At 40.7% G+C, this 13,631-nt stretch overlaps 1 protein-coding gene across 1 annotated transcript in view; it reads left to right on the top strand.

Moving 5' to 3' along the window:
- Positions 1–13,631, top strand: part of LOC131901704 (BCAS3 microtubule associated cell migration factor) — a 383,069-nt gene that overhangs the window by 85,420 nt on the left and 284,018 nt on the right. The gene's annotated exons all lie outside the window — the stretch shown is intronic.

The following is a 13,631-nucleotide window of genomic DNA, read 5'->3' as shown; positions in this document are numbered from 1 at the left end:
CCCGCAAGCAAGCGAGCACCCTGCCCTCAGCTGCGGCCGGTCCCTGTGCTCACTGGAGAAATTCTGTGTGCCTTGAAATCCACATTAGTAAATGTCATAGTCACTGCTCTCTTGCTGTGAAGTGACAGCCATGACCAAGGCAGCTCTTACAAAAGAAAGCAGCTAATTGGGCTGGCTTACAGTTTTGATCAGTCATGGCCAGGAGGGTGGCAGCAAACGGGCCAGCATGGTGCTAAGAAAGAGCTTTCAATCCTGATCTGCAAGGAAAGAGACTCGTAGAGCTTGGCCTGGGCTTTTGAAACCGCCAAGTCCACTTCCAGTGACACATGTATTCTAACAAGGCCACACCTCCCAATCCTTTCAAAACAGTTCACCAACTGGGGACCAAGCAGGCAAACACATGAGGGAGGGGAGTTCTACTTCAGGCCACCACAGTGTATGATGCTCCCGCTCTCCAACAGGCTCAGCACTTCATCAAGTCTCAGGTCCTGTTACATGTTTTATGTTTTTTTTTTTAAAAAAGATTTATTTATTTATTTATTATGTATGCAGTCTTCTGTCTGCATGTATGCCTGCACACCATAAGAAGGTACCAGATCCCATTACAGGTGGTTGTGAGCCACCATGAGGGTGCTGGGAGTTGAACTCAGGACCTCTGGAAGAACAGTCAGTGCTCTTAACCACTGAGCCATCTCTCCAGCCCCTATATGTTTTATGGCTTTAAATTCCTTTAAGAATGTACTGTATTCAGGTGTTGTGACAAAATAACTTACAAAATAACTTAATTGTCTTAAAATGAGCCCTTGATTCTAATATTTTTGGCACACAGTTTCAATTTTAGCGAAATAGTGAAGTCTGGTAACAAGAATTTTTCTCTACCCAAGCCTCCCAGATGTTAAAAATGCTAACATTCTTTCATGCATCAACACATGACACTTTTCTAATCTTTTCAGAATAAATTTCAGATCAATAACCCCTTCCTTCTTGTCTTCTATCCTAAACTTGGAGGAAGTATTCTCCTACAGGGTCACACTAACATCATCAAAAGAAGAATTTTATTCATTGTTTTTAATAAGTACAAATATTTGTTGTCTGTAATGAGTTCTACTTCTATGATAGAGCTCTGGGGTTGTCCTATAATTTCCTAATAGTGACACCTGGCATACTGACCGATAACACCTTGATTGTAGTTTATCTGACTATTTCTGGATTGCACGTTAGTTCACTTAAGACACTTGGTTTTTTTCTTTCTTTTTTTTCTTAAGAAAATCATTAGTGTTTATTTCTTTATTTTAATAGTTTATTGTTAATTGTCCCAGGCTGGCCTTGAACTGCGGATACTGTCACTCAGTAATGAGTTCTGAGATTACAAATTGCTGCCACCATCGCAACTGTGAAGCCAGGTGAGGGTGGCGCCCGCCTTTAATCCCAACTCTCAAGGAAGGCGGAGGCAGGTGAATCTAGTGTGAGGCCAGCCTGGTCTGCATAGCAAGTTCCAGGACAGCCAGGGCTACACAGAGAAACCCTGCTTAGATGAGAAAATAAACAAACGTACAAAGAATTATGTGTGTCTGTGTGTGGATACATGTATATGTGTGCGGTCATGGATGCCAGCGGCAGATTCCCTGGAGCACAGTTCCAGGCGGCTGGGAACTGACCAGGTGCTGGGAATCAAGCTAGTAGTTGCACGCTCTCTTAACTGGTGGCCCATCTCTCCAGCCTCCACAACTACTTTTTGTTGTTGTTGTTGATTTAGACAGGGTTTCTGTGGGTAGCCCTGTCTGTCCTGGAACTTGCTCTGTAGACCAGGCTGGCCTTGAACTCAGAAAGTTCTACCTGCCTCTGCCTCCTGAGTCCTGGGATTAGAGGTGTGCACACTACTGCCTGGCCGTCACGACTGCTTTTCATACCACCTTCTGATGTGTTTCCTGACCGTACTCAGAACTGCTATTGTCATTTTTTCCCTTTTCCTGTCACTGAGGTCCAGCCAACTAAGGATTTAGTTATAGTTTTCTGAGTGGGATTTTTAAATTTTTGTCTAGCTATTTAACTTTAATTAGTTCTGCTCCGTTTTGTTTTATTTACTGGGAAATTTGGTTTTCTTGTGAAGGTAACCAATGTACTAATAAGCAAGCAGAGTTTTCTTTTTCCAGGTATCCTCATTGCTAAAATGCTCCGTTACCCACACTTTTCCTAGTGCTTTTAAAATGACATTAACAAGGAGTGGTTCCCATGGACAATTTAGAAAGAGGACACAGAACTCATCCATTTCAGACATGTATATGCCATGGCCATTCCGATAGACCTGGTAATATAAACTCATCCATTTCAGACATGTAAATGCCATGGCCATTCCAATAGACATGGTAATATATCAAATTGTTAGGTAGTGTAGCTGCCATTTGTCAGATGTTTTCGGTATTCTGTGCATAAAATACCCACAAAGTCTTAGAATTCTGTCACAGAAGTATGAAGTTCCCAGGACTCAAGAGTTCAGACATTCTGTCTGAGATATAAACCTCAGCTTAACTCTTCAGGGTACAAAATGTGTCTTCAACATGCTTAACATCTGCCCTGTTATTTTTACAAATTTATGTCTGCCAAAGCCTGTGCAGTGTCAGGACCATCTGTCTCCCTCTTCTGCACACATGGGCAGTCCAACTACAAATGGCAGAAGACAGCTGTGTTTACACCTTCCTGTTGAGTACCTTGAAGCACCCCTCGGAGGAAGGACCGTGGCCTCTGATGGCAGCAGCTGCTGCTTAGCTCCATGCTGAGTTTGGGAGGGCAGAGGAAGTGCTAGGAGTGAGCTGGCCTCAGCCTTCACTCGTGCAGACAGGGGCCGTCTTCTGTGGTTCTGGTACAGGAGGATCGGCAGACAGGGCCATCTTCTGTGGGTCTGGTACAGGAGGATCGGCAGACAGAGGCCGTCTTCTGTGGGTCTGGTACAGGAGGATCGGCAGACAGAGCCGTCTTCTGTGGGTCTGGTACAGGAGGATCGGCAGACAGAGGCCGTCTTCTGTGGTTCTGGTACAGGAGGATCGGCAGACAGGGGCCGTCTTCTGTGGGTCTGGTACAGGAGGATCGGGAAGCCCCTCTGACCACAACATCGTGTTTTATAGAGAGGAGTCCAGAAGAGGACCTTTAGTGCACTTGCTCCGCATGTATGAGGCTGTGGGTTCAGTTCTCAGCACCACGAGGAAGTAGGAAGGAGGGAGGGAAGAAAGGCTCCCCATTAAAAAGGAAACAAAACTAGGGATTATTCTGTCTTTTGGAGATTAGGTTTTTGTGGTGGAATTTATTAGCAGCATTTCATACTCATTTGGTTCAATTGATCAAAAGAGAATAATTTTAAAGGAATAACTAAGGAATAATAATAGCTAAGGAATAACTAATTTGCCATTGTATTTTATGTGCTTTAAATCTAAGATGATAAATGTAAATTTTGTGACACAATAGAGCAGTTTATGCTAGAATGAGGTTGAACCAGTTTCACGGGAACAAAGACTATAAAAACTGAGAATGAAGTTACTTCCTTGCTCTCAGCCGGTTGGAACCCATTGGAAGTGAACAGAAACACCACACTCCTTCATAGTCTCTTCTTCTCCCCACCTTCCCATGTGTTCATTTCTCTGTGAGTATCTGTCCTTTTAAAATAGAATGAGTACTATGCAGTCCTGGCTTCTCATGTGGACACTTGTAATGTCCTGTGTAAGTTTGATCAGAGGAAAAGAATTCACATGTGGATGTTTGCATTCCCAACAGCTCTTTGATCTCACTGCCCCTTTGCAGCTTGACACATTATTGAGCCCTTCTGAGCCACACTTAGTAAACAGGTGTGTGTTTCTCACAGACATTGGAGCACTTAATAGCATTTATTCGAATGTCTGCAGCTGATACTTTTTAAACAAGTTCGTCATCAGTTCTTGTTTCAGAGTAAATAACATTTTCATATAGTAACATAAAAGTCCATTCCTTATTTTAGTTCCATTCAACCCTGTTCGTTTTGGCTTATTTAGACCTTCATCTGAGCCTCAAGCTTTACAGGGTAAGTTCAGAGGATTAAGAAGGAAAGATTTGGGAAAAGACCCGCGGCCGCCGGGCCCCCCCCCCCAGAATTTACCCTAACACACGGCCATTTGCTGCCTTCTGTCTCTGTCTCTTGTAACCATTAGTTTGTATAGTAGAGCTCTGAGGATTTGGTTCCAGATATAACATAATCAAGAGTGCATTTTCATTTGAGTGTGTGCACTTTTGTCTACATGTGTAATGTATTTACCATAGTTTGAGTTTCTAGTTTTTGCGCCAAATAAGTAGAGTACTTAAACCATACCATAGTTTATTGCATTTTGCTGTAAACCTGCGGATTTTTTATTTGAAAGAAGTCTACTATATACCATATTGAAAGTCAGCGGGCATGGCAGTCGACAGAAGTTTGCCATTATTTATGCTAGGCTAGTCTCTCTTCTGTCGCATATGGAAGAACTTCAGCATTATCTATGTTTTTCTAATGAAAATCTTTTACATCTTGAGGTTGTAATTTAAAATGGCATGCCAAATATGTCTCAAATTAGTCAGCTGTCTGTTCCAGCTTCACTTTGTCCTACGGATCAGCAGATTGAAAACCACCAGTGCCCTAGACCTGTCTGCTAGGGAGCAGTTAAAATTCGATTAATGAACAAATTAAAAGTTGGAAATGACATGAGGACTAATTTGGAGCAATGGGGGAAGAAGTGGGAGTTCACTTCATTTGCTTAAGAGAAGGTACACAGAGTGGTGGCAACGCCTTGAGAATTAATTGACAGTCTATAACCTCATTAAGTATTGTAGATATAATGTGCTGTAGCTTTTTCTCTTCTTACCGTTCTCGTCTCTGTGGACTCATTCTGATCCCTGCATTTTGGTTGATCACAGAACTTGATCATCTGAAGAAAAGGATTGATGGAGTATGTTTGTGGAATTGGTCTTTTAAATTCTGGCTGCTGCTTTAACTCTGGAGAGGCAGTTTTAAATTCTGGTTGGGCAGGCTGGTACACCGTGTAGTCCCAGCACACAGGAGGTTGAGGCAGAAGGATCACAAACCACCCTATGCAGCGTAGAAAGCCACTCACTCAAGGACTCCCCCGGAGCCTATTGATTACTGAACACATCTTGAGAGTAACCTTTTACCAGCAGAATCAGGTTACAAATCGGATGCCGTGGAACTGGAGTTTTAGGCAGCTGGGAGCCACTCTGAGAACTGGGAACTGAACCCAGGTCCCCAGTATAATAAGTATATAATAAGTATAATAAGTGCTCTAACCACTTAACTACCTGTTTAAAGTTCTAATCATTACTGTTTTGTGAGGTTCTCTGAGAATTCCTTTGAGAATTAATGGCCAGATAATTTCCTATTATTTTATAAGGAGTTAAATAATTCTCTAATAAACATCTGGAATTTGATTCTATGGCTTATCTCACTTAGCTATTGTCTTCCAGTTTTAACCACGTTGCTGCAACTAAGAGCGTTTCTTTTATTTTTGTGTAGGTAAATGCCTGGGTGTGTGTCAGACACTTTTTGGTTTCCTGAGACAGGGTTTTTCAGTGTAGCCCTGGCTGTTCTGGAACTTGCTCTATAGACTAAGCTGGTCTTGAACTCACAGAGATCCACCTGCCTCTGCTTCTCCAGTACTGGCGTTAAAAGTGTTCGCCACCACTGGCCCATCAACATTGCTGGATTTTTAGTTCATTGAGTAGGTAGTTTTTCTTTATGTTTTTCAATTGGAATTCAGACCAACAGGAGACAGCTTTTATGTGGTAGGTTTGTTAAGCCTTCTAAAACATAGTGATGTGTGAATTCTTCATCGCCATCTCTAGTAATCTGAGTTCATGACTTAATAAAAGCCAGTCTTTAATTTACTCAACATCCGCACTCATACACTCTCTTTCTCTTCTTCCTACCTTCCCCCACTTCGGTAGGAAACTACAGCTGTGGGCTTTCAGTGTTGGGGTGTGTGAGGACCGCCATAGGTGAAGACAGCTGGATCATGGGCCTGGACTCTGTGACTTCATATTTTCATTCTTTTGCTACTGAAGAAAGATTAAGCAGGAGCTTTCAAAAGAGCAGCTGACACTGCCCTCAGTCAGTAGTGATGTGAGGATGTGAGTCACTGTACTTCTTTCACATGTACATGGCAGAGGTCCAGTCTGCCAGAGCAGGCAAGAAGTGGGCAAATGGGAGTTGGATGCGTTCCAAGTCTACATACCAAACTAGGTTCTCACCCTGTGCCTCCAGCCCTGCTCCTTTCTAAGGAGCTGTTGGCATCATTTCTGGTTGGAAGTAGAGCATCTTTTAACTAAAGCGTCTGGGCCACACTGTGAGTCGTGACCCTGTTGTGTGTAGAGATGACTGTGTCGCTGCCGACTCAGGGTCTCCTCAGTTGGTGTCACCATGGTATGGTGGGGCGAGTATAAGATCGGTGACATTAGTAACGTGCTGTGACTTCCTGAAAGAAATCAAGGGGTTTGGTTTGTTTGTTGAGGCTTACTTTTCATTTGTTGGGGTGAGGTGTGTTTCTGTTTTATAAATCAGGAAACTTCAAACCTAGTAGAAGGTATTTTCTTTTTCTGTAGGTGGGGGATGTCAGGGTCTTACATCAGTTGAGTGGAGTTTTTGTAGTAGGTTTTATAATCTAGAGACGAATAGATTTTGTTCTATTTTTGTTGTTGTTGTTGTTGTTGTTGTTTGAAGCCAGTGGAGAAGTCTTTTGAGTTATCGAGGACTGAGTAGACAATTTCAATACAGACTTCCAAGTATTTGTGAATATTCATGTATTCCTTGTCCCCGTCAATAATCAGAATTCGGCTGTATGTTGGAATGTGAGCTCAGTTAGATGGCTGTCCACAGGCCCTGCGGTGTACACGCAGGGGAACCGTGGGACTGTTTTAGATGCCAGTATTTAACAGAATCATTCAGAGTATTGGGATATTTGGGGTGTTCTGCTTATAATAATTGAAATGAAAGGTGAGTATTGTCTGCCAACAAAATTCACTTCATTTCTGATGTATTTCTGGCATTTAGAAATGGCTTTACCCTCTTTTTTTTTTTTTTTTTTCTCCTGTCCCCAACTGATGCACAGGGTCCCTATGCTCTGGAAACATTGGACAGTTCAAGTGTTTCTCAAAGTACAGAGTGAACTCTTGTGACATAAGAGTTCTGATATAATTAGTAAATCTTGAAATCAAGTAGATAGATGTGACCAGAATTTTTTTCCTTCAGTGTCATATAGTGGAATAAACAGTTGGGCTACATTGGCCTAACTCAGTTTTGGAAGTTCAGCAACTTAGACTCCCTAGCCTGGTCTATGATGTTAAAGAATACGTTTACTCTGCGCTGTGGCAAAACCCCAGCATTATGGTTATGAACTATTGAGAAAATAGAAAAATGTCTTCCAAACAAAAACCAATTCATTCACTTGGTCTTTCAGTCTTGTTTTTCTGCATTGTTTTCGTGCAACTTAATGTTCTGAGGGTCACAGGGGAAAATGATGGAAGGCCACTGTTGGTTTTCCTGGTTCTGTCCCTGCCAGTAACTAACCCTTTCAAGCTTGCAAGAGTGCCTGCCGGTGGACCTACACCACCCTCTCTGTTGTCTCTCTTTTCCTGCACTTACGCAGTCTGTCTTTGTGTTCACTGCATTCTGAACCCCAGAATCATGCTCACTATTGTGAGGACGTTTTGCTTCACCTTTAATTTGTTCTGGAATGCATTTTCTTCATTTGGAAATTAATGTTAATTAGCAGGATTATCTTTCTCCTTAATGTTCCAGTCTCCAATTTTGAAAAAGGAAATAGCCGTGGCTTACTAATATGTGTCCCCTTCAATTTCTTATGTCTTCCAAATGTCAGCTGCCACATTAAAATGTTTTAAATATAATTCTATTACCAAGTCTTGTTTGTGCATAGCATGCCATTAGAAGCTGGGACCTGAGTTTCAAGCAGAAATATGCGCGTGTATCATTGAATCTCACTGTGTATGTCCTGTGGTGTTTGAAACACGCAGTCGCAGTTACAGTTGAGGGTAGTCCACCTTTGCACTTGCAGGCCGATCAGCAGGCTGTGTTCCTGGACTAATTTTCTGGAATGTGACCGGAATTAGAAATCATTCCATCATTTTTGCCAGTGACCCACAGAACAACATGCAGTTCAGCTTCCTGCAGACAAGCAGCTTGAAAATCGTATGGCTGAGAGGCCGCAACGGGGAGCAGAAACATTGTAATGTCAGAGTCCAGTCATCTTCAGCTAATACTGAGTACTTTCTGTCACACATCGTCATGGTTCCTCTGCATCTGATTTCCCATTTGATTTGCACTCTGTGTTTAAGGGCTTCAGCAGTGAATTTTATTTTAAGTTAGATGTGCTGCAGGGGTGCCCCAGAAAAGGGGGAGAAATAGAAAAAAATTCAAATCTACATTTCTGTGAAAATTAAGGGCTTGTTGTTATACCTCACATACTTATTGGTTCTATCTCAGCATATATGGCAGAATTGCTATTGATTATTTATTTTGAGTTATTTTATCATACTCTATGACAGTACAATATATCATGTATTTACTAATGTTGAATGAGTTTTCCTCTAATTTTTTGTACATTTTCCCCCCTTTTCCACCAAGGCCTTATCTCTTTGGAGCGGGGTGTTTTTCCATAAAAGCTCCGTGGTGAGTTCCAGTTCAGTCCCGCATGCCTAATTCATTTGCTGTACTCTCAAAAAGTAACTGTTTGATAGTTTGTTTTCAGTTGCATGGCCTGATCACAGATAGATGCACCAAGTTATGGCACAAGTAGACATGAATGTTGATGTTTAAACCTTTAAAAAGCAGTTCCTTTGGTTTTACTTGATTCCTTCAAAACACTTTTTTTTTCTACAAAACCAGATTTGTTTTCTTTTTGTTTATTTTCTTTAAAGAAGGCAGAAGAGTTCTTTCACCATGCTGGTGAATAATCTTAAGAAAGGTCTAGCCCCAAGTAGAGTGCTTTGAACACCAAGTTCCTTAGTTACCATGCTTAATACTAGAGAATGGAGGTTGTTTTTAAATACAAATGTATCAAGGGCAAAGTAACAGTGTGTTTTATTTGGTCCCAAAAGGACTGTGTTGAACTCTGTTTTGAATAGATTAGGTATTTAAAGAGTTGCAAAAGAGGTAAAGGAATGCATATTTCTGATAAAAAACAAAACTCCCCTGACATTCTGTTGAACCATATTAGACAGCTTAAGGCACAAAAACCACAGAAGAGTGTCTTTCATATTTTCATTTGAAGATATCAGTTAGAATGTGTTAAGGATCTGATATAAAGTGGTTTAGTACTTACGAAGTTGGGGGTCTAGAGTAAAGCTGCCTTGCTCTTACATACCGATGTTTGCTGTGATCTCAGCTACCCTAGAGCTTCTGTTTCCTTTTTTCCTTATATGTGTCATGAAATGAGCATTAGCAACTGTTTTGTGGGTTCATTGTGAGGATTTGATGAGCTTAGACTGTATGAGTGCATTGCAGTACACAATGTCAGTGGTACATAGTAGCCACTCACTAAGTAGTAACTGCTGAGGGCTGCCTTTTCCAGTGCTGGGGTGGACACCCTGTCTGAAAAGAGACTTCTCAAAATTAGATCATTGCTTTGCCTCAAGACAGGGTCTCATTACATAGCCTGGCTAGAGTAGAACTCCTTTATAGACCAGACTTGTCTCCAGCTTGCAGAGTCCTCAGGCCTCAGCTCCCTGAGTGCTATGATTTCAGGCATGTGCCGACATACCAATCTGTCTTTAGTTCTTAAGAACACATGAGCCAAAAGGAAATGTTGAGAAATGTAAGGTATTTATGAACTTTGTTAAATTGGAATGTTTAAGTTCTCGTTCACCTCTTATCATCCTCATAGCTGCTGCTAAGACTTGTTTGTTGTGCTCCATTATATTTTGAACAATGTTTTATCTGGGCCTGTGTTACTTGCATGGAATTGTAGCACCCAGGAGACCGAGGCAGTAGGACAGCAAGTTTAAGTCCAGCTTGGGCCATGTGGATTGTGTCTCCAGAACCAACCAGTCTTTTATAGTTGGCTATTGTTTCACGGAACATTTTCAGGGTTCTCGTGTCCTGGGATGGAAGTTTTCATTATCATATAGGGCTAGGTGAAAGAAAATGAATCTCCATCAAATATCTTCCTTTATAGTACAGTATGGGCAGAGTCGACAAACTGTCTTAACAATAAACAGAGACAAATCCTCTGAAAGTTGATCTTTCTTTTTGTAAATCAGATTTCGTCTCAAAACTAGTAAGATACATGGATTTTACTGGCTTAGGGTGACTAGGGCATTTTAAATGCCACATCCAAAATATGATTAAATGTCTTTGTGTACTAACTGTGGAATTAAATTCCATTTGAGGATAAATTCCTCATTCTAAGTACAAAGCAAAGAGTTTTAGCATGTTAATAAAGATTGAAGTTTTGACATGCAACTAAAGAAGGACTAACAAATGTTGTATGTTAAATAAGAAAAGTCCATTCCCCCAACAGCTTATGTGTTCCTCACATTTAAGCAAAAGCACTTGTCAACCAGAAATGATTTGAGGTTGAAACAAGATTAAAAGAGCCAGATTAAAGAAAAGGATCTATGAAATATAGTCGACTTCTAAATCACTGCCTGTCTTCCAGAAGACTGCTTTGTGGTTTGTTTGATGCATCGTTAGCTCACAAGAAACTCGTTTTTAGTCACTTACACTAGACTGAAAAGTCCTCCTTTTAAATGCGTTACATTACCAGGGTGCATGTTTTTTCCATTAAGATCTTAATGAAACCTCAAATTAAGGCAGCAAAATGAATATAGATTTGACAACTTCTTCCTTGTTGTTTATGAGAGCCGCTTTGTTTCCGCAGCATTTGCTGTTTTTCCATGATACTTAACATTCAACTTGAGAATGTTTTTATTTACCGCTGTAAAATAAAACATCATGCTAAATAAGTATGTTTATAGTACTTCCAGTTAGGCCAGTACGTACATGTTGGATGAACATGAAATCTTTATAGCTTCTTTTAAAATGTGAGTTTCTTACAATGTTCAAAAATGAGTTTTGGGTTACAGCATTTATACTTAGTTAAGGTTTTTTTGCTTTCGGTATGTCCAGTTTGCACTCATTCTTTCTTCTTCCGCAGAGGACTTTCCTTCTTTAAATTAATGCAGTTTCAGATGAGTCCATTTAAAAACAACATTTTTCCCCTTTGATATCACAGCAGGCTGGGAATGAAATGGTACAGGCTACCTTTGACAGTAGGATTAGTCAACCTGAGCATTTCCAGTACTTTCCATGGTGCATGTGTATGTAGGATATTTGTTGTTCTGAGAGACCATAGAAACTTTTGTTGTTAATTTGTTGAGACAGAATCCATCCCATACTGTTGCCTATGCTGGCCTTTAAATTACTGCGTAGCCCAGGCTGACCTTCAGGTTTTGAAAGTCCTCCTGCCTCAGCCTATTGGGACACTTACTATGGAATCTCAATTTCTGCATCAGCAATATTGTGTTAGTGTGCATGTGGTACCGAGTTTTGCCTTCTGTTTCTATAGTGCTTTCCAAAAGTTTTATGAGTGCGTAGCAGACGGTCGTGCTTTTGTCCCCGGGGAAATAGCCCTTATTCATCAGTTGCTTCTGTATTACTCACAGTCACCTTTAAAAAACAAGTAAAATTTATATGTGGAATTGTAGTCCATGGTTTTTACTAAGTGTCCTCTGAGTGCTGGGCTGAATTGTGACCCTGTTCTGAGAACTTTGAAAAGTTCAGTTTCACTCTTTGCAAGATGATGTGATGTATGTAGATGAGATCCTTTCCCTATTGTGTTTCCTTCTCTTTAAACCTTTAAGGATGATTTATAATGTAGTGTAAGTAAGTTGGATGGGTTATTAATGTTTTTAGTCATTTAAAATAAAGTAGTTCTGGTTGCCTCTCCAGTCTAGTTGTAGGAAAAAAATTAGAGAGTGAGAGAAAATTTCTAAATCCCTTTGAAAAGCTGTATTACACAGAAACTAATGAAGCTTATAAAGAAATCTAATTGTCAGTCACTTTCTAGCCATTGAAATTCTTAATATTTGTTTCCAATCAAACTCAGATATTGCCAGTCCACTTAAGTCTCTGTAAAGGAGAGCAATGGGGCTCCTGGCTCCGCCCCTGCCAGCCTGTGTCCCTCTCAACAGCCGGGCTACCTTGCTGCTCAGTGCCACCCACTGCTGCCGCCTCAGTCCCTGGTGCATGGCACGGTTATCCTGGAGGAAATCATTGTCCTTCATTTCTGAAGCAGGTGTCTCTAGAGGGAATGGTTTTGTTTCTGTTTCTTTTTCTTTCTCCTGTTTGCATTTGAATGTAAAGCAGGCAAGAGAAACCCAATGTTAATCTAGATAGTGATGGAGGGTTGTTAGACTTTCCAAGCATTTGGGAAATGATGGGATATTGGAGAGCTGGCAGTGACAGCAGTTCCCGTTCTTAAGCGTTTTCTCAGAGGAAGTGACAGAATTAAACTCCGCTTTTAGTTACCACTGTGTTTATTTTGCTTTGTGTTTGCGTGTTCTGTTTTCCTTTTGGATTCCTTAGGAAGGGCTTATTGCATGTGGTATTTTATGGCTATTTTGCCATGATTGACAAATGTTGTGTTCATTTCATTTTTCTTTTATGTTTTGCTGAAAAGTTAATCCACACGCTCGCTCGAAGTAGCAAAGAGGCAGTAGGCATCAGTAGGAAGGCATCTTAGGGACTTCTGTGTTCTGCTGTGCATCTCTATAAACTGTCAGTATGCATGCCGTGTTCTCCTGTATGTTTTTTTAAACTCACGGGTGAATCCATATAATCAAACCAGTTAAACTCCTGTGCAACAATTAAAATATTAATATTTTAATCATTGAATTATCAATATAGTAAGTGTATAAGGTTAAGTAAATAAAAAGAAGTTCACTGCACACACACAGGAGACCTTCTTAAATTGGCCATTGTTCTCTGTTGGAACTTGTTGAGACCTCTTCTGAGGAGAATGGTGTTAAGGGCAAGCAGGAAAAGAGGTTACCATTACATACAGTCTTCGCTGTGCAGGTCAGGTTAGCAGCCTGTACGTCCAGATGATTTACAGCACTGCCCTTTTCTGCTCCGTTACTTACATGTCCTGTTTCTCTGCCTTTATTTGTTTTTTTTTTTTTTCTGTCAACAGCAGGATATTTTGTGATAGAAATACTCTGTGTCCTTGTAGAAAGGTTCATGTGTAGCCTGTTGCATGCACATGTGAGAAGAAAGACCGTTTTGGTCGTACTAGGGCATTCTTGCACATAATTTTTTAAAATTAAGATCAGGAGCAAATGGAGCCAGAGTTATATTTTCTAACTTTGAGTAGAACACATAAAAAATGTTTTCTAAGTAGCATTCTTTTTTATTACATTATCTCTTTTTATTTCTCCACAAGATTTATACATGCATGCACATATCTTTATGTTTCTATTTTGCTTAAATGACAAAGTCATGCCAGATGGAGACTGACGATGGCAATAACTTGATATGTACTAGCTCCCCCAAATATTCTTTCTCCCCTATTCGGCACTGCGGCATGTGAGGAACATGGATAAAAAAG

The sequence above is a fragment of the Peromyscus eremicus genome, unplaced genomic scaffold (assembly GCF_949786415.1).
Source record: "Peromyscus eremicus unplaced genomic scaffold, PerEre_H2_v1 PerEre#2#unplaced_226, whole genome shotgun sequence".
NCBI classification, from domain to species: domain Eukaryota; kingdom Metazoa; phylum Chordata; class Mammalia; order Rodentia; family Cricetidae; genus Peromyscus; species Peromyscus eremicus.
The sequence above is the reverse complement of the archived record's forward strand: the minus strand, read 5'-3'. Positions and strand labels throughout refer to the sequence as shown.